Source organism: Schistocerca nitens, chromosome 6 (genome assembly GCF_023898315.1).
Source record: "Schistocerca nitens isolate TAMUIC-IGC-003100 chromosome 6, iqSchNite1.1, whole genome shotgun sequence".
NCBI classification, from domain to species: Eukaryota; Metazoa; Arthropoda; class Insecta; order Orthoptera; family Acrididae; genus Schistocerca; species Schistocerca nitens.
The window spans coordinates 38,892,299-38,912,323 of record NC_064619.1 but is presented as its reverse complement, the minus strand read 5'-3'; the positions used below and the strand labels follow the sequence as shown (position 1 = coordinate 38,912,323).

Below are 20,025 nucleotides of genomic sequence, written 5' to 3'. Positions count from 1 at the left end.
AACTCTACAGTGTTAGCTGGGGAGTAGCGCAGTGTCTTGAGACGCTGCATATAGGCGGGCGGGCAGAGAAACAAAAGCCGGCGTCGACAGGTGAGGTGAGGTGAGGCTGAAACGGCGGGCAGCGCCAAGGCGAGCCTGTGGTCGGCCGCGGCGGCCGGATTCCCGCACGTCCTGCTCTGCGGCAAAAAACCACTACACCAACCCACCCCACCCCACCCCACCCCGCTACACTACACTACACGACAGGGTTCCTTACGCCACGCGCACAGCTCCGTAACTGCCGCAGATATAAAAAGTCCGCTACAGGCGGATTTGCTGCTTGATGGTGGCCGAGCCGTTTTGTTTTGGCCGTGTGCTAGATGTCGTAGCTGAGTAATATGCGAGCAAGCCGGACTTGGTATTCAACTGTTCGTGTTGGTACTAAAATGTCGCTCTGTCCACGGACTTACTGCGGCGTCTTGCGAAGTTTTGCGCGAGTCACCGTACTAGGTAGTAATTTCGTCGAAATGGGGGGGCGGGGGGGGGGGGGGGGGGGCGGGCAGGATTCCCTCCCGTTACCTCTGGGTTACCAGGCACGACGTTGGCTGAGGCAGTCCTAAAACACGGGACTCATACTGGCAAGAGTGGCTGTTCAAATCACCGTCTGGCCTACCAGATTTAATTTTGTGTCGTTTCCCAAAGTGCCTTAAGGGGCTCCGGAACGCCCTATACTTGCAATGTTAACATAACGCTTATAAATTACATCTTTCCTCACAAAGTATTTGAGGTAGGAAGTTGAACTTTTTACAGATTATTTATTGGAATATGGGCTACAACTTAACACAGGGATTTTACAAAATTTTAGTTCAGTTATTAAAGATGATTTTTTTCAATTGTAATGAAAATTCACATTTTTTTTGCAATTTTTTATTTATATATTCAAAAATATACAGTTTTTTGGAAAAAGGCTGTGTTAAATTATGCAGAAGGTACTGTGTAACATTTAATGAAAGTTTGAAACAAATATGTTTGGAAGATCCTTAGAAAACATGTAATTAGTATGAGAAAATAAAAGTTTTGGGAATCGAGCGACAAAGATTGGATTAACTTTTTAGTGCATTCCAGGTCCATAGGATGGATTATCTTCATCCTCTGCAAACTCCTCCTCCAGCTCCCTCTTGTTCCTCCTCCTGTTTACTCTTGCTTGTATTTCTAGACTCTTTACAGCCCTGTCTGCAGCCCGAAGGCGTTCCTTGTCTAAAGCAAGCATCGCTCGTACCATGTTAGAACCTATCTTCATTCCCATGTTTCTAAATACCTTGCACCTTACAATGTTGCCATCATTGAAAGTCGCAACAGCATCATACACACCAAAGTGAAGTGTTTCTATTCCAACAAATACAGTCTTGGGGATCTTCGACCATATAACACTATTTACACTTTCATTGGGGTTTTGAGTTTTTCCGTGAATACACTTTTTCAACAGTTCAGGTGCTGCTAAGTCTCTGAAAATAGGTTTTATCACCTCCATTATTGCATGAGGCAGACTATGCTTATGAGTGTACACTTCACCAGTTAGCAATCCTGTGTTATATTTACACCAACTATCTTCTTCTTTGCGACACAAGCTATGTTGGGGATTTTCATCGTCTTTATTGTTTACAGTAATAACACATACCTTTGGCTTTCCAACATTTCTCCTTTTCTTAAAAGCCTTCAGAGGATTTCTAATAACTTTACTTTTACTCATTATTATACTTCAACAAAACAGAGACTCAAGAAACAGAATTAATTACGAATATTTTCGAGATAACGACAGAGTAAATAAACATGAAACAATCGACAATCACACCAGCGATATATATTGAACCATCACAGGTTATCCACAACACATACTTTATCTCACATCACTAAAATGTACCTGATGAACACGGACGTTAATAATAACACCATTTGACAGCAGTTTAACAGCGCCACAGTGGGTCACGCCCATGTAGAACACATTTAAAAAAAAATTAAAAATAGTTGTAGTCTTCGGAGTTGAATAAATTATATATCTATTAAAAGGTAATAGTCTGCAGATTCAGAAAACGCAAAAAAGTAAAAATTGAGCTTTTCATGATTTTGAGCCTTTCCGGAGCCCCTTAAGGGGGTAGGACCTCAAACGGGCCGACTTGGAGCAGGAGGGGCACCACAGGACATTTTAATTTCTAGTGTCAATACTTTTACAAGTAAATTCATAATACTTCGTCAGCATGACCGGGATGGATTCAGGATTCACACTCGTAGCAGCGGAAGTTCAATAACATAACAAAATATTTTTTTTTTACATGTGAAATTTCATCATTTTTTCACTCACTATTGGCTGCATTTGTTGCTATAGGTACACTTACGTTCATAAGTAAGAGACACTGTTCGATGAATTTTGCGCAGCATACAAACCATACCTACAGGTGTCTGAAACTATAGACTCTATTTAATTTATGAAAAAATGAGTGAGCTGTTACGTTTTAAACTTTATGTTTAGAAAAAAAATCAAATTTTGTAGTTAATTATCTCAATTTTTACCACAGTTTTTAATAGATTCGGAAAATTCTAGAGTTTCATACATCTGTAGCTATGGTTTGTATTCTGTGCAAAATTCATCAAAGAATCTCTTACTTGTGAAGAAAAATGTACCTATAGGAACAAATGCAGCCAACAGTAAGTGAAAAAATGATGAAATTTCATATCTAAAAAAAAAATTATGTTTTTGCACTTCCACTGCTATGAGTGTGGATCTTGAATCCTTCCTGGTCATACTGACAAAGTTTTATGAATTTAATTGTAAAAGTATAGACAGTAGAATATTAAATGTCCTGTGGTGCCTCTACTGCTCCAAGTCGGCCCGTTTGACGTCCTACGCCCCTTAAGATGACGGAGGTTCCTTGGAAACGGCAGGGCACAGACTTTCTTCCCCAGTCCAAGCTTGCGGCCTATCTCTGACCTCGCAGTTGAAGAAACGTTGTATGTTCGAAAATAGAAAATGCCATTCGGACATAGTGATCTGGCGGTAATGCGCGTGCTTGAACCCCGAAAGTTCGTCGAAGCAAATCCCCGTCGGAGCATAGATTTTTTTCAGTCTCCTTTTCACTTTCACCTTGTAATGATGTGAAATTTCGCCCGAGACGACATGCGTTTTAGATTCCTTGGCGAACTGTAGTTCCCCTTTCCCTAGCTGGCTTAGGTTAGGGTCACGCCAAGTCGGAAAAGTGGTATTAAGTTGCAAGACTTACGCCAGACAATTCAGAAACACTAACTTATTCTAGGGGACTGATGATGACTTTAGAAGTTACGTCCCATAGTGCTCAGAGCCATTTGAACCATTTTTTTGAACTAAATTGTTATTGTCATTATTACTGAAAAAGTCATTGTTACTGTCTACATTCCTCATACTTTTCTTTTTCAAACTATTTATTTTCAGTTATCACAAAACGACTTCGATGACCCTGTGTTGGTTTCATTCAGATGTTGTTTGAAAATATGGATGCCGGTTGCTGGATTGATGTGCAAAGATTTAAAAATGGTTCAAATGACTCTGAGCACTATGGGACTTAACTTCTGAGGTAATCACTCCCCTAGAACTTAGAACTACGTAAACCTAACTAACCTAAGGACATCACACACATTCGTGCCCGAGGCAGGATTCGAACCTGCGACCGTAGCGGTCGAGCGGTTCCAGACTGTAGCGCCTAGAACCGTTCGGTCACCCAGGCCGGCGATGTGCAAAGGAGACCGCATATATGACACCAGTACCACCCATTGTTGAGTACTGTTAGTGTGTTGGGTCCGCACCAGGTCGGATTAAAGAAAGAAATCGAAGCAATGCAGAGGCTGACTGCTAGCTGTAGAAGTGCACACCAGGGTCAATATGACCCTGGAGTTTTTTGTGTGCTACTTTGCATGCGCTACCGCACATACAAAGCCCTCTGCCACGAACGTAAATTCGGCATTGGGGTAGACACAGTACAGGAGGGGTGCTCCAAGTTGCGAGGCAATGTTGTCTGATTAATATGGCAGAAATATTTTTGGAACGGTTGCTGTGACCAGGGAGTAAACATTGTGTCACCGTTCTGTCACCGAGAGTGACGTACATTTACGTGAAAATAGCACGTAGAATTAAGTCGTGCACGTGACTTCAGTGGCACTGCTGATGAAAGCGATTCTGAAGCTGATATCCTGCAGCAGTTGCACAGTAGTGAAGCTGATCAGACAGCAATCAAGGAAATATGTCACAGGGGTGGAAAAAATGCGTTTTCTCTGTGCGAGTCCAATTTCATTATAAAATATTCTGAATTCGGGCAATTTATCCAGCAAATAAATGAGGGTCAGTGTGACCCTGTTGTTGTACAGTTCGTGTGACAGTATCAGGGGCTACATTTGATACCGGTAGGTTCGGACAACACGCAGGTGTTACGAAGATGCTTCAAGAAATCAAATGGGAATCAGTGGAAGGAGGGAGACCTTCTATTAAAGGAGCGCTATTGAGGAAATTTAGGGAACCAACATTTTAGGTTCTGCAGTACGATTCTACTGCTGACAAAGTACGTTCCGCGTAAGGACAACGAGGCTAAGATTCGCGAGATTAGGGCTCGCACGAACGAATATAGACAGTCGTTTTACCCTCGCTCTATTTGCGAGTGGAACAAGAGAGTAAATAACCAGTAATGGTACAGCGTACCCTCTCGCAAGCACCATAAGGTGGGTTACAGAGTATGTATGTAAAGTAGATCGATACCAAATTCACTGCACTCTAGGTAACGCAGCAGCTTGACTATTTCGTTGTTAAAATTTTAGTGGAGGTGGCTTACCGGCGGATAATTTCTTTCTCACGCACAGCCACGGTCGTAAAACACGCGTGTTTTGCAGCACGCGGTGCACGAGGCAAATGATGCGACGTATTGCAGAAGTGAACGGCGAGGAAAAGTTTGTCGGGGAACCGAGATGTATCGCTACTTTCTGGAATCCTTAACTGTATTCGGACCAGGTCACCTCTTCTGTACAGTACTTGCTATTCTCTTCATACTGTGAACTCTGGGATGGGAATCTTATCTGCCGACCGCGGTGGCCGAGCGGTTCTAGGCGCTTCAGTCCGGAACCGCGCGACTGCTACGGTCACAGGTTCGAATCCTGCCTCGGGCATGGATGTGTGTGATGTACTTAGGTTAATTAGGTTTAAGTACTTTCAAGTCTATGGGACTGATGACCTCAGATGTTAAGTCCCATAGTGCTCGGAGCCATTTGAACCATTTTTTGAATCTTATCTCGGCGACCAGACTTGAAACGTGAGTGGGAGGTTGTTGAGCAGCCACTGCTCCACCTGTGCTGAAATGGCAGAGTGTAGCGAGGGCAGTGACAGCTGGCTCCCGCACCCTGCTACATGGCAGCTGTTTCAGAACGTCCAGTTAGAGTCGGTGACCCTCTGCTTATGAGTGGCCTGTATCTAGAGACGCCCGGCTGCTGCAACACCTTAGAGTTTGGTGGTGCGGGGTGACATTTGAGCACCAGACCGAGATGTCGGAGTCACTTTCCGGGACAGAAAGCCACTGCAGCAGTGACCTGGCAGCGTAAATCAGGGTCGTGTTTCGGGTGTCGCCGTAATGGCGGAGAGACAACGTAGGCAGGCGCTGTGTGCCTGTGTGTGCGAGACATTTGTCAGCCGTGGTAAGCTCCTGTTTACCGAGTTGAGAATAGCGCGCGACGCCTCCATTTGTCCACATCAGTCCGCTCTGCCGTCTCCTTCCTCTCCAGCTCCTATTTTCCTCAAAATATCCTACACTGCCTCGACTATTTGCGTTGATGGGAATGAAGGCAAGAAGGAAGGAAGGAGGGATGTCTTTACAGTTCGAATGTAGCTTAGAAGGGCGTCATGATAGTTTGTTCACCCGTTGGAGGAACGTTCCAGGCAAAGTTGTCTCGTAATTTAAGGCTAAGAGTATGATTCAAGAAAGAAAGAAAGAAAGAAAGAAAGAAAGTGATAAGAATCAGGAAAAATGGTGTCGTCAAAGTACCATTGCAACACAAGAACTTGAAACAAGTAAAATCATTTGTGTATTTGAGAAGTTAGGTGACAAAAATGGAAGGTATGTGGAGGACATAAAAAGTAAATGTATATTGGTCACAGACCTATTGAAAAGGTGAATGGTTTTATTGACAGCAAAGAGAAGTTTGGTAGAACTAAAGATGGGGCTTGCCAAGTGTTAATTACATGAATGAATCTGGGACAATCAAAGACAAGGAGGAAAATACTGAAGGTTAAATGGTCATATCACATAATCAGTTGAGATATAGTAAATCGAGTCGGGAAGAAGACAGCTTTAAGGCAGAATATGATAAGAAGGGCAAGGTTAATTTGGACACAACTGATTCATAGAGGAAAAGCTAATGCGGTAGTGGAATGAAGAGTGGGGGCAAAACTTCCAGAGGAAGACAGAGACTTGACTGCTACAAGCAGCCTCAAATATAGATTGCTGGAGTTATGCAGAGACGAAAGGTCTTCGTAGACTGCCGCGGTGAGTGTAAGATCCACTCCAGGTGCCAAAAACTCCATAAATGTTTCGTAGTCTATCCACGGGTCCGAAGAAAGCGGCGTAGGCGACGTACAAGAAAACTGATAGTTCCTTCGGACTCAAGACTGCAGAAGTTAATCCTTTCCTGGATTACCTTAACGAATGGGCAAGTAGGTCTTCCTCCTAGCTGTTCTACATAGATGTCTCGTTGACATAGGCCCATAAGCTGTGAGTGTAGCGCATTGGATTAGTTTGGAGATGCAAGCATGTGACGTGTATCTATACTCTCAGTGCGGGTGGCTAATCTGTTTCAAATAATTGCCGGTGTATTGATTCATCACAAAACTCAAGAGCGTGGTTAAGACAACTGGTAAAGACAAGAGACTCGGATTATAACCCATCACCCACTGAGTGGCGCGGAGCAGAAATCTCGAGCATACTTCGTACAACTTAGTAGCTTTTCGCATGTGATCGATAGCTGAATAATTTCCATTTATTTTTAGACTTAAGGGTATTGTAGTATCAAAGCTTTACTGACAACTAGGCTCCGCCTAGCATTTAATCTGCCCAAGGTGGACTTTTTAATATTAAAATATTTTATTTTTAAGACGTTTTCGATTTCGTACCTGAATATTGACGTGACCCTGACTATTAGATCGCCAGACAAGATTCTTTCTCATGGCTCGCTTATATCTTAACTGCACTGACTCACTACCACGACGAATGTTACTTTCGTCACCGTTGCCTGCGTAAGAACCGTTACCGATGCCTGCGTGAGGAAAAGCTTCTCACAGGGCCCTGTTGTATTCTGCATTGCTGCTTATGGAAGAGAATTACTCTGCTAGCTCGAGCTTCCCGATAAAATGTAAATTTTTAAGAATAAAATACTGTCGAAAATGAGGGCAACCTCACAAGAGCTGCATCAAACTGGTCTGCGAACTGAAGACCACAGCGACAGCTTTGAATTAAGATTCTGGCGAGCAGTGCTTAAAATAAAATGAACTGATAGAATAAGGAATGATGGAAGTCATTCTACCAATAGGGGAGGACAGAAAACTATTGAAAATGATGAGAATGGGGGAAACAACTTGGCTGGCACACGCATAGAGAAGAAATGGTCTGAAACGAAAAATGACCGAAGGAAAGGCCGTAAACTGGACAGGAGAGAAAGCTGTTGTTTCGGAGTGGTGGATGACATCAGAAATGGGCGATTTCCGGGACGGGGCACGGGTTAGTAATAGGGCCGTCCAGTAAGTACTGCAACAAATTTTTTCTAAAAGATGATTCGTTTTATTCAGGACACCAATACATCGTATTATTCCCTACTCTTTTGACTACCAGTTCTCCGTTCAACAGCACGGCCTCACGCCACCTCTCTGGACGAGCCTGTATGCCCGCATGGTACCACTCTACTGGTCGACGTCGGAACCAACGTCTTGCTGCATCAGTAACCGCCCCAGCATCTACCTACTGCTTCCCGCGGAGTGCACCGTTCATTGGGCCAAACACGTGGAAGTCGGAAGGTGTGCGAGGTGTAGGCTGCAGGGTGGTTGAGCGCACGGACTCGCGTGAGGCCTCGCGTTCCCATGGTGGAGAGGTTCGTTTGCATTTTTGTGGCGTCTCCTGAGTTTCCTGAGGGTGTTTTCGGCCGGGCAGCACGCCGGAGTTCGGACAGGCTTGCGCGATCTTGTTGCGATGATGGCTCACACCTCGATCAACGACTCACTGCGCTTTTCTTCACTGCCAGTGAAACCTTCCCGTCTCCTCTGTATCTCTTTTGTTACGCAACCTTCCCTTCTACAATAACCTATGAAACCTTCCGTTAGGATTTCTCTCTCTTGCTTAATAATAACAAATGAAATCTTCCCTTTGAAATTAATTCTCTTTCTCAATAATAATAATAATAATAATAATAATAATAATAATAAGGCCCGGGAAAAGAATAGGCCTCCGGTATGTTCTGCCAGTCGTAAAAGGCGACGAAAAGAACAAACCACTAACAGGGCTAACCCCCCTTTTAGTGTGATTAGTTGGTTCAGGACAGAACTAAAGAAGCCTCGGACAAGCGCCGTCATGGTCGGGGACGGCGCTTGAACCCTATGCCCGCCCACAATGGTAACGACACTGCTAGCCAACTGGAAAATGATTTAAATCCAAATAGAGGTGTTTTGCAGGATATGCTTCCTGCAACCACCCTAGAAGGAAAACAAAGACAGAGGATGAGATGGTCAGATGAAGTTAATCGACACCTCATGTTCTGTTATTACCAAGCAACGAACCTAGGAACCAACATAACTGGATATAGATCACAAGTATACACAACATTTATTACCAGATACCCAGAATTAAAATTTTTAACAGAACAACGACTAGCTGATCAGATCCGTGTAATAATAAAAAATAACAGGATACCCCAGTCAGAATTAGAAAACATCAAACAAGAAGTACAACAAATACTGGAACAAAATAATGTGCAATCAGAAGAAGAAGAAAATACAGTAATGGACTCAAACATCCCAGAGCAAACAAACAAAGAACAACACGCACCAATTAAACAATCAGAGGAAAACGAAATCTTAAGACAGCCACCAGAACAAGCACAAATAGAACACGAAGTGACACAGATGCTAGATATAGAAGAAAAATTTCAGCTAACATATATAGAATACAAAGACACAAATACAGACATTAGACCATTCTTGCATAGACCACCAAATAACCCACAAGTCGAAACAACAATAAAAACTATCAACACAATCATACACAACAAAATAAATGAAAACACAACTATGGAAGAGTTACAACTACTGGTTTATATAGGAGCACTCACTACACTAAATATACACACTAGACAGAGATCAGAACCAACCAACACACAGAAGAAACCCACAAAACCAGCATGGCAACACAGGCTACAGATCAGAATAGAAAAACTGAGAAAAGACATCGGACAGCTAACACAATTTATAAGAAATGAAATCTCGGGAAAAAAACGAAAAAGGTTAGGTAAAATCTCACAACAAGAAGCGACAGAGCAATTAGACGAAAAGAAGCAGAAATTACAAGCATTAGCCAAACGACTCAGAAGATACAAAAAAAGTGAAAATAGAAGGAAACAAAACCAAACATTCAACACAAACCAAAAGAAATTTTACCAGACAATAGATAACACACACATTAAAATAAACAATCCACCAAACATAACAGACATGGAACACTTCTGGAGCAACATATGGTCAAACCCGGTACAACATAACAGGCATGCACGGTGGATACAAGCAGAAACAGACACATACAAGATGATACCACAAATGCCTGAAGTGATAATTTTGCAACATGAAGTCACCCGAGCAATTAATTCTACGCACAATTGGAAAGCCCCTGGAAATGATAAAATAGCAAATTTCTGGCTAAAGAAGTTCACCTCAACACATTCACATCTAACTAAATTATTTCACAGTTACATTGCAGACCCATACATATTCCCTGATACACTTACACATAGAATAACTTATCTGAAACCTAAAGATCAAGCAGACACAGCAAACCCAGCAAAATATCGCCCCATAACATGCCTACCAACAATCTACAAAATATTAACTTCAGTCCTTACACAGAAATTAATGACACATACAACACAGAACAAAATTATAAATGAAGAACAAGAAGGCTGCTGCAAAGGAGCACGAGGATGTAAAGAGCAACTGATAATAGATGCAGAGGTGACATATCAAGCTAAAACTAAACAAAGGTCGCTACACTACGCATACATTGATTACCAAAAAGCTTTTGATAGTGTACCCCACTCATGGTTACTACAGATATTGGAAATATACAAAGTAGATCCTAAATTGATACAGTTTCTAAACATAGTAATGAAAAACTGGAAAACCACACTTAATATCCAAACAAATTCAGATAATATCACATCACAGCCAATACAGATTAAGCGTGGAATATACCAAGGAGACTCATTAAGTCCTTTCTGGTTCTGCCTTGCCCTGAACCCATTATCCAACATCCGAAATAATACAAATTATGGATATAATATTACTGGAACATACCCACACAAAATCACACATTTGCTATACATGGATGATCTAAAACTACTGGCAGCAACCAATCAACAACTCAACCAATTACTAAAGATAACAGAAGTATTCAGCAATGATATAAATATGGCTTTTGGAACAGACAAATGTAAGAAAAATAGCATAGTCAAGGGAAAACACACTAAACAAGAAGCTTACATATTGGATAACCACAGCGACTGCATAGAAGCGATGGAAAAAACAGATGCCTATAAATACCTAGGATACAGACAAAAGATAGGAATAGATAATACAAATATTAAAGAAGAACTAAAAGAAAAATATAGACAAAGACTAACAAAAATACTGAAAACAGAATTGACAGCAAGAAACAAGACAAAAGCTATAAATACTTATGCCATACCAATATTGACCTACTCATTTGGAGTAGTGAAATGGAGTAACACAGACCTAGAAGCACTAAATACACTTACACGTTCACAATGCCACAAATATAGAATACATCACATACATTCAGCAACAGAAAGATTCACATTAAGCAGAAGGGGATTCATCGACATAAAAAACCTACATTATGGACAGGTAGACAATTTAAGAAAATTCTTTATAGAACGAGCAGAAACTAGCAAAATACACAAAGCAATCACTCATATAAATACATCGGCTACACCACTGCAATTTCATAACCACTTCTACAACCCTTTAGATCACATAACATCAACAAATACGAAGAAAGTAAATTGGAAGGGGAAGGCACTTCATGGCAAGCACCCGTATCATCTAACACAGCCACACATCGATCAAGACGCATCCAACACATGGCTAAGAAAAGGCAATATATACAGTGAGACGGAAGGATTCATGATTGCAATACAGGATCAAACAATAAACACCAGATATTACAGTAAGCATATTATTAAAGATCCCAATACCACAACAGATAAATGCAGACTTTGCAAACAACAAATAGAAACAGTAGATCACATCACAAGCGGATGTACAATACTAGCAAATACAGAATACCCCAGAAGACATGACAATGTTGCAAAAATAATTCATCAACAGCTTGCCTTACAACATAAACTTACAAAACATGTTCCTACATACAAGTATGCACCACAAAATGTACAGGAGAATGATGAATACAAATTATACTGGAACAGAACCATTATAACAGATAAAACAACACCACATAACAAACCTGACATCATACTCACCAATAAAAAGAAGAAATTAACACAACTAATCGAAATATCCATACCAAATACAACAAATATACAAAAGAAAAAGGAGAAAAAATTGAAAAATACATCCAACTGGCTGAGGAAGTCAAGGACATGTGGCATCAGGATAAAGTTGACATTATACCAATTATACTATAAACTACAGGAGTCATACCACACAATATCCACCAGTACATCAATGCAATACAGCTACATCCAAACTTATATATAAAACTACAGAAATCTGTAATTATTGACACTTGTTCAATTACCCGAAAGTTCCTAAATGCAATGTAACATATACCGTACAGTTAAAAGGAAGTCACGCTTGATCAAGGTCCGCGTCACCTTCCATTTTTAACCAGACATAACGTCTGAGACAAGAAAGAAATAATAATGGTGATGGTGATGGTGATGATGGTGATGATAAGTCCAGTCTTCGCATACAAATTTAATTCTTGCTTATTAAAAGTGATTTGCTGATTATTTCGACGAAACATAGAATGTGTCGTCGTCGTGGCCCTCAGTCGTTACCCGCAGTAACCCAAAACTGTTCCTTAATTTTTTACTGTTAGTGGATCGCCATCTGACTGCTACATCGAACTGCGACACGAGTATGCGTGCTCTTTTTTACTATACTCTATCAGCTGCTGGTGGGCTGTAATAATAAGTGGTTGTATTATTACCAAAGCTGACCTTATTCTTTAATAGCAAAGCTAACGTTATTCTTCAATTAATTTGGCTGAAGTTAAGTAATTCATAGTTAAACTTTTTCTTCACAACTATAAAATTTTGCAAAGTTTTACGTTGATGGTTTTTGGGATGGATTATACTCAGTAATGCAATATCGCTGGCAAAAATTAATTATATTCTGGATGAAATGATTTCACAAACGTTGAAATGGGACTTAATTTTTACAATAATCTTACAACTAGTATTGCGCAAACATACCTTCAGTAGTCTTGAGTTTCTCAAAAAAAATAATTCAATAATATTAGTTCCTCTTATGATAATAGGTGATCTCTCTGTACATCCTTTTATAATCTCTTGTAAATCATAGCTGGTGGCTGGCAGGCACACCGCTCCTCTCAACCTCTCGCTTCAAACCTGCTACCGACTCGCTTCACATCTCGCTTACTACTGTCTTCCTACGAACGCTGAAGTGCGGTCTCTCCCGCCAACAATGATTTCTGGTGCAGACAATGCCTGCTACCATTACAAAATGTGTCAATGCGCGGTCTTTCCAGCTCTTTTCTTGAAATGTATCCATACGCGGTCTCTCCCGCCCTTTTTAAAATTATATCAATGTGCGGTATCTCCCGCCAACAATACTTTGGTGCAGACATTCCCTGCTACAACAATTATTTCCAAAATGACATATTAATTATTCCTACTTAAACCTATTAATAAAATATAAACATCTTTCGTAAGTTGTGGTTTGACAATAGACAATAAAAATATACACGTCTTCCACCAGATCGCTGTAGGCATTCTGCAAGTGCCTTTGAATATCTGCGATGCTGTGGTTTTCCGGCTGAAGAATCTCGTTGACAACACTGTGCTTAGAACGCAGCCCCGTTACAGACGCCATTTCGAAGGCTAAATGTAGCGGCGCTACCTACCTGAACTTCATGAAACTGTAGTGGCTGAGGCAGGAACATTCTATGAAGCTCCACAAAAAACTTTTTTTTTTAAGCAAATCTGGCCGATGAAAAAAAGTAGTGCATATGTACTGAACGCCCTCGTTCGTCTCGTAAGACTGTTTACCAGAGCCATAATGGACTAAGGTGTAACAACTGCTAGGAAGATCAAAACGACGCACGGCGGCAGCGTTGATTACTCACCGGCCGGAGTGAATGGTGGCCGCGTGGAGCCGGAAGAGCAGACGGCTCCGGATGTGCGTGGGCGTGCGCCGCGGCAGCGGCAGCAGCTCAGCACAGCACGCGCTAACGACCGGCCTTGTGCGCCGGAAGCCTCCTTTGTCGCAGGTGACGCGACCCGAATCTCGCCTGGGGAGGCGGATGGCGCCCACTTGTCACTTCTGGCCGCCGCTCAGCTGCGGCGTGAAGCTGCCATCTGCAGTCACTCCACTAATGCCCTGCTGCACGTTCCGAGCTCTAAACTCTTTATCTTGCTTTAATTGTTGTCTACAACGTCTGCGCCGGCGGACGTGTCGCTGTGGTGGTAGAGCAGCTGTGCGCGGTCTGGTTTATTTTAATACAGTCATTATGTTAACAGATACGCGATCAGCATTGCTGCTCATACAGAATCATGTTGTCTTCAACATCAATTATTAAATGGTTTACCCGATTGTAGACCGTTTTGCAGAATTGCAGATTCATGACAAGAAAATCAACTGTAACTTCTTTATTTAAATGAGTGTCTCTGTACTTAAATTGCTGAATGACTGAGACCCACAATCTCCTAGCGCAACACAATCTGACTGTTCACTGCAATACAGCAAGCGTCAATAGTGCCAGCTAAATAAAAGCCACTGACTGCTAAAGCCAAGCCACTGACTGCTAAAGCCAAGCCACTGACTGCTAAAGCCAAGCCACTGACTGCTAAAGCCAAGCCACTGACTGCTAAAGCCAAGCCACTGACTGCTAAAGCCAAGCCACTGACTGCTAAAGCCAAGCCACTGACTGCTAAAGCCAAGCCACTGACTGCTAAAGCCAAGCCACTGACTGCTAAAGCCAAGCCACTGACTGCTAAAGCCAAGCCACTGACTGCTAAAGCCAAGCCACTGACTGCTAAAGATTTTGTTGCAAACCAAACAATGTAGTTTTTACCTTAATAATGTGACATTCAGTTCAAACATGAATATAAATCGTCATTGACATCTAGTACAACGGTGTATAATCATGAATAATATTCAATCTCCAAGTCGAACATGTACAGATCGTTAGCCTACGCTAACACTTCAGACCTCTACCCTCCATCAACGCTAACTTCTCACATCTAACATCCATCACTGCTGGCTGTTCACCTCCAACTGCCCAACAGTACTTCCATCACTGCTGGCGACTAACTTCCAACTGCCCAACATTACTGGCAATTAACTTCCAACGAGTCCGACCAGCCACAGAGTCTCTTACAAAGTAAGCGCAGTCAAGGATCCAATGCAAAGCGCTACACAGCGCTGCGAACACACAGAAGCAGCCCACTTACACACCATGCTGTGGATAAAGTGGCCTCATTGTACAGGCGGAACGAAATTATCGACGCTCTCTTAGAGTTCCATCCACCATGGGACAATGGCGCACAAACAAGTTTCTTACGCAGGCCACCTACAGTACGCGCGGTGGCAGATCAGAACCTTGTGGAATAAAATGTGGCGCCTATCGTACCAACAAAGGGGAGGTATAATACATCTGTATTAACAAGCAACCCCACACGGTCGTAATACTCCCTTGGAATGTACCACGGAGAGATTCTGCTCGCTATGTTCCGCCCCCACGGACGGTTCCGGTTGCACCTTTATAGGTTAAAACTGACTGACTCATGTCCTATGTAATTGTGGATCACATAATTTTAGATTCCTCAATGCCATATTAGGCGACATCCGAATTGCTGCAGTGCTTAGTGCTTCATGGAAACCAGAGTGAAGAGACTACTCGCAGCATATGATATGCTACTGTGTAGACATACTTATTTACGTATAACTTTTTGGCGGCTAACGTATCACAATTTGTTAGGTGCAGATGTTCCAAGCATACCTTGAGCGTATATGTTAGTATGACGTGCGTGACTGGATATGCTTTTCAGTTTATAACGTACCATGTGTTGGACGCTGGCTGTGTGGATTACGTCCACAGGTGAAAATTAATAAATTAAGAAAAAAACCTCAAACACAGTTCCAGTATAGCTGCTCCGTGTCGAAACTGTGGATCGGCCAAGGCGTTCACCAATTCTCGGCTGTTGCTGACGGTGTCGCATTTTGACAGTGACTTCGGCTGCTGGGATTAGAAATTAAGATTCTCGGCTCTGTGACACGAGCTATAATCGTGTATTTTTGTATTTTCTTAATGTTTATTTCACTATAGTTATATTGTGAAGCGTGCACGAGCAGAGGACACGAACAATCGTCTTTCATAGGGAACTAGTATTCTTATATGCACTACATATCTGTCGAATAGGGAATTAACGGTGGTATCCACTCTGCTCGATGTATATGGTGAACCACAACTTCACCGACAAACTTAGAAGTACAGACCAAAACAAGAAGTACAAATGGTTTAAATGGCTCTGAGCGCTATGGGACTTAACTGCTGAGGTCAACAGTCCTCTGGAACTTAGAACTACTTAAAAGTAACTAATCTAAGGACAGCAGACACATCGATGCCCGAGGCAGGATTCGAACCTGCGACCGTAGCGGCAAGTCTAGTAAACGTGGGCTCTGAAAAGATACATTAGGAGTTACGAACGGTTGTTCATCTTCGCTACCATGAAACACGTCTTACTGTAAAAGTGCTCATTCCTTAAGACATTCATTTTAGAGCCCATGTTTACCGAACATTTTTTCTGTTTTTGTTCTATACTATCTCCTCTATAAATATGGAAAGCAATGAGGTTGCATTAGAAAAGATTATTGCACAGTATCGAAGACGAACAAGCGCATATAGCATGCAGCATTTTAGACCACAGATTTATTAGACTTTATTGCTTTGTTTTGGTTCATAGTATCTGAAAGTTTGTCGATGGGGATCTGGTTCACCGTGCAGATACATAAATCCAAAAATATAAATTCTACACTATATAAAATTAGTAATTAAAAATACACATACATATTTACATTCTTGAAAGAGGTTTCACGAACGGTGAATGGAACAGGTTTTCACCCAGAGCCTCCAGCTTTCAATTCATATGTTAAAAGTTAAAAGGCGTATCCTACGGTACACAGCACATTCAGATACACTAAAAACTACATGAAGGTGGCGATACAGACTGTGTAGTTGGGAAAGAGGCTTCGTTCAGACTAGAATAGAATCTCTATTTGATTCTACAGTACTCTAATAAAAGAACGACAGCTTCTGAAGTGAAACGCAAGAGAACAATCCTCCACTTGAGCCCGCTGGCGCTAAAACTGTCATTGTCACGGACACTTGGCAGTGTCTTAAAGAACGGGCAAATACGCGAGTAGCTGATGCGTCCACTGCAGCATCCCGCAGCCTCGGTGTAGACCTGCCGTCGCTAACTCGCCCACGGACTCAAACATGTCGGCGATGTGTAGGTGGCTAATTACCGGGTTTAAAAACAAATGGAAACACTAACAGCTGTACGGGTACCTCGCCATGCAGATAAGCCGCTGCAGTTAGTAAAAAAAAAAAAAGACGGCCGTCATACATAAGGAGTGGCAGGAGCGGCGGCGGACAATGACGCGTGGGCATGACGCGGCGCTGATCATTGTCCGTAATGTGATGTGGCCGGGCCCGCCTCTGTAATTTCGGACGCCGTCTAATTCACCCGCGCGTCGGCGCTTTTCTGCACCGCTCATATTCTCTCTCTCTCTCTCTCTCTCTCTCTCTCTCTCTCTCTCTCTCTGTGTGTGTGTGTGTGTGTGTGTGTGTGTGTGTGTGTGTGTGTGTGTGTGTGTGTGTGTGTGTGTACACACATCGTACACCGCTATTCATCCACTAATTGAGAATTAGAGTACTTAGCGACTTGTGATGTAACAAAATAAAAGTGATGTTGTTATTCAATGGAAAAGTTTGAATTTTCTGCTGACAGTCCACATCTACATATGTATACTCACCCAGCCACCGTACGGTGAGGGCGGAGGGTACCCTATACCAATACTTGTCATTTCTTTTTCCTGTTGCATTCGCAAATACAGCGAAGGAAAAACTACTGACTATGTCCCTCCGTATGAGCCATAATTTCTAGTATCTTATTACGCGAAATGTATGTTCGCGGCAGTAGAATTGTTCTGGAGTCAGCTTCAGAAGCCGGATGTCTAAATTTTCTCTGTAGTGCGCCCTGAAAAAACATCGCCTTCCATGCAGGGATTCCCGTTTGAGTTCGCGAAGCATCTCCGTAACACTTGCGTGTTGTTCGAACCTAGCGGTAACACATCTAACTAATGCTTCGATGTCTTCCTTTAATCCCACCTGATACGGGCCCCAAACAGACGGGCGGTACCCAAAAATGCGTCACGCTATTTGCACTCTCCTTCGCAGAGGAACGACACTTTTCTAAAAATTCTCCCAATAAACCGTTGACGACCATTCGCCTTCCGGCCGCTGGTGGCCGAGCGGTTCTGGCGCTACAGACTGGAACCGCGCGACCGCTACGGTCGCAGGTTCGAATCCTGCCTCGGGCATGGATGTGTGTGTTGTCCTTAGGTTAGTTAGGTTTAAGTAGTTCTAAGTTCTAGGGGACTTATGACCTCAGCAGTTGAGTCCCATAGTGCTCAGAGCCATTTGAGCCATTCGCCTTCCCTACTACAATCCTTACATGTTCGTTCCACTTCATATCGCTTTGCGAAGTTACGCTCAGACATTTAAACGACGTGGCTGTGTCACGCAGGTCACTACTAATGCTGTACCCAAATATTACGGGTTTGTATTTGCTACTCGTCCGCATTTACTCCCTACGTTTAGAGCTAGCTGCCATTCATCACAGCAACTAGAAATTTAGTCTGTCATCTGTATCCTCCTACAGTCACTATCTTAGACACCTTTCATACACTGGAGATCAGCAAACAACCGCAGATGGCTGCGCACCCAGTCCGCCAGTTCATTTATCTACACTACTGGCCATTAAAATTGCTACACCACGAAGATGACGCGCTACAGACGCGAAATTTAACCGACAAGAGCAAGATGCTGTGATATGCAAATGATTAGCCTTTCAGAGCATTCACACAAGGTTGGCGCCGGTGGCGACACCTACAACGTGCTGACATGGGGAAAGTTTCCGACCGATTTCTCATACACAAACAGCAGTTGACCGGCGTTGCCTGGTGAAACGTTGTCGTGATGCATCGTGTAAGGAGGAGAAATGCGTACCATCACGTTTCCGACATTGATAAAGGTCGGATCGTAGCCTATCGCGATTGCGATTTATCGTATCGCGACATTTCTGCTCGCGTTGGTAGAGATACAATGACTGTTAGCAGAATATGGAATCGGTGGGTTCAGGAGGGTAATACGGAACGCCGTGCTGGATCCCAACGGCCTCGTGCCACTAGCAGTCTACATGACAGGCATCTTATCCGCAAGGCTGTAACGGATCGTGCAGCCACGTCTCGATCCCTGAGTCAACAGGTTGGGACGTTTGCAAGGCAACAACTATCTGCACGAACAGTTCGACGACGTTTGCAGCAGGATGGACTATCAGCTCCGAGACCACGGCTGCGGTTACCCTTAACGCTGCATCATAGACAGGAGCGCGTGCGATGGTGTACTCAACGACGAAGCTGGGTGAACGAATGGCGAAACGTCATTTTTTCGGAGGAATCCAGGTTCTGTTTACAGCATCATTATGGTCGCATCCGTGTTTGGCATCATCGCGGTGAACGCGCATTGGAAGCGTGTATTCGTCATCGCCATACTGGCGTATCACCCGGCATGATGGTATGGGGTGCCATTGGTTACACGTCTCGATCACCTCTTGTTCACATTGACGGCACTTTGAACAGTGGACGTTACATTTGAGATATGATACAACCCGTGGCTCTACCGTTGATTCGATCCCTGCGGAACTACATTTCAGCAGGATAATGCTCGACCGGATGTTGCAGGTCCTGTACGGTCCTTTCTGGATACAGAAAATGTTCGACTGCTGCCCTGGCCAGCACATTCGCCAGATGTCTCACTAATTGAAAACGTCTGGTTGATTGTGGCCGAGCAACTGGCTCGTCACAATACGCCAGTCACTACTCTTGATGAACTGTGGTATCGTGTTGAAGGTGCATGGACAGCTGTACCTGTACACGCCATCCAAGCTATGTTTGACTCAATGCCCAGGCGTATCAAGGCCGTTATTACGGCCAGAGGCGGTTGTTCTGGGCACTGATTTCTCAGGATCTATGCACCCAAATTGCGTGAAAACGTAATCACATGTCAGTTCTAGTATATTTGTCGAATGAATACCCGTTTATGATCTGCATTTCTTCTTGGTGTAGCAATTTTAATGGCCGGTAGTGTATATAGAAAATATCTTTCGTATCACACTTCCCTGGGCACTCGTGACGGTTCCCTTATCTCTGAGCAACACTCG

At 43.0% G+C, this 20,025-nt stretch overlaps 1 protein-coding gene across 1 annotated transcript in view; it reads left to right on the top strand.

The window, feature by feature from the left end:
• The window catches only part of LOC126262481 (repulsive guidance molecule B-like), a 372,022-nt gene that overhangs the window by 271,380 nt on the left and 80,617 nt on the right, over window positions 1–20,025 (top strand). The gene's annotated exons all lie outside the window — the stretch shown is intronic.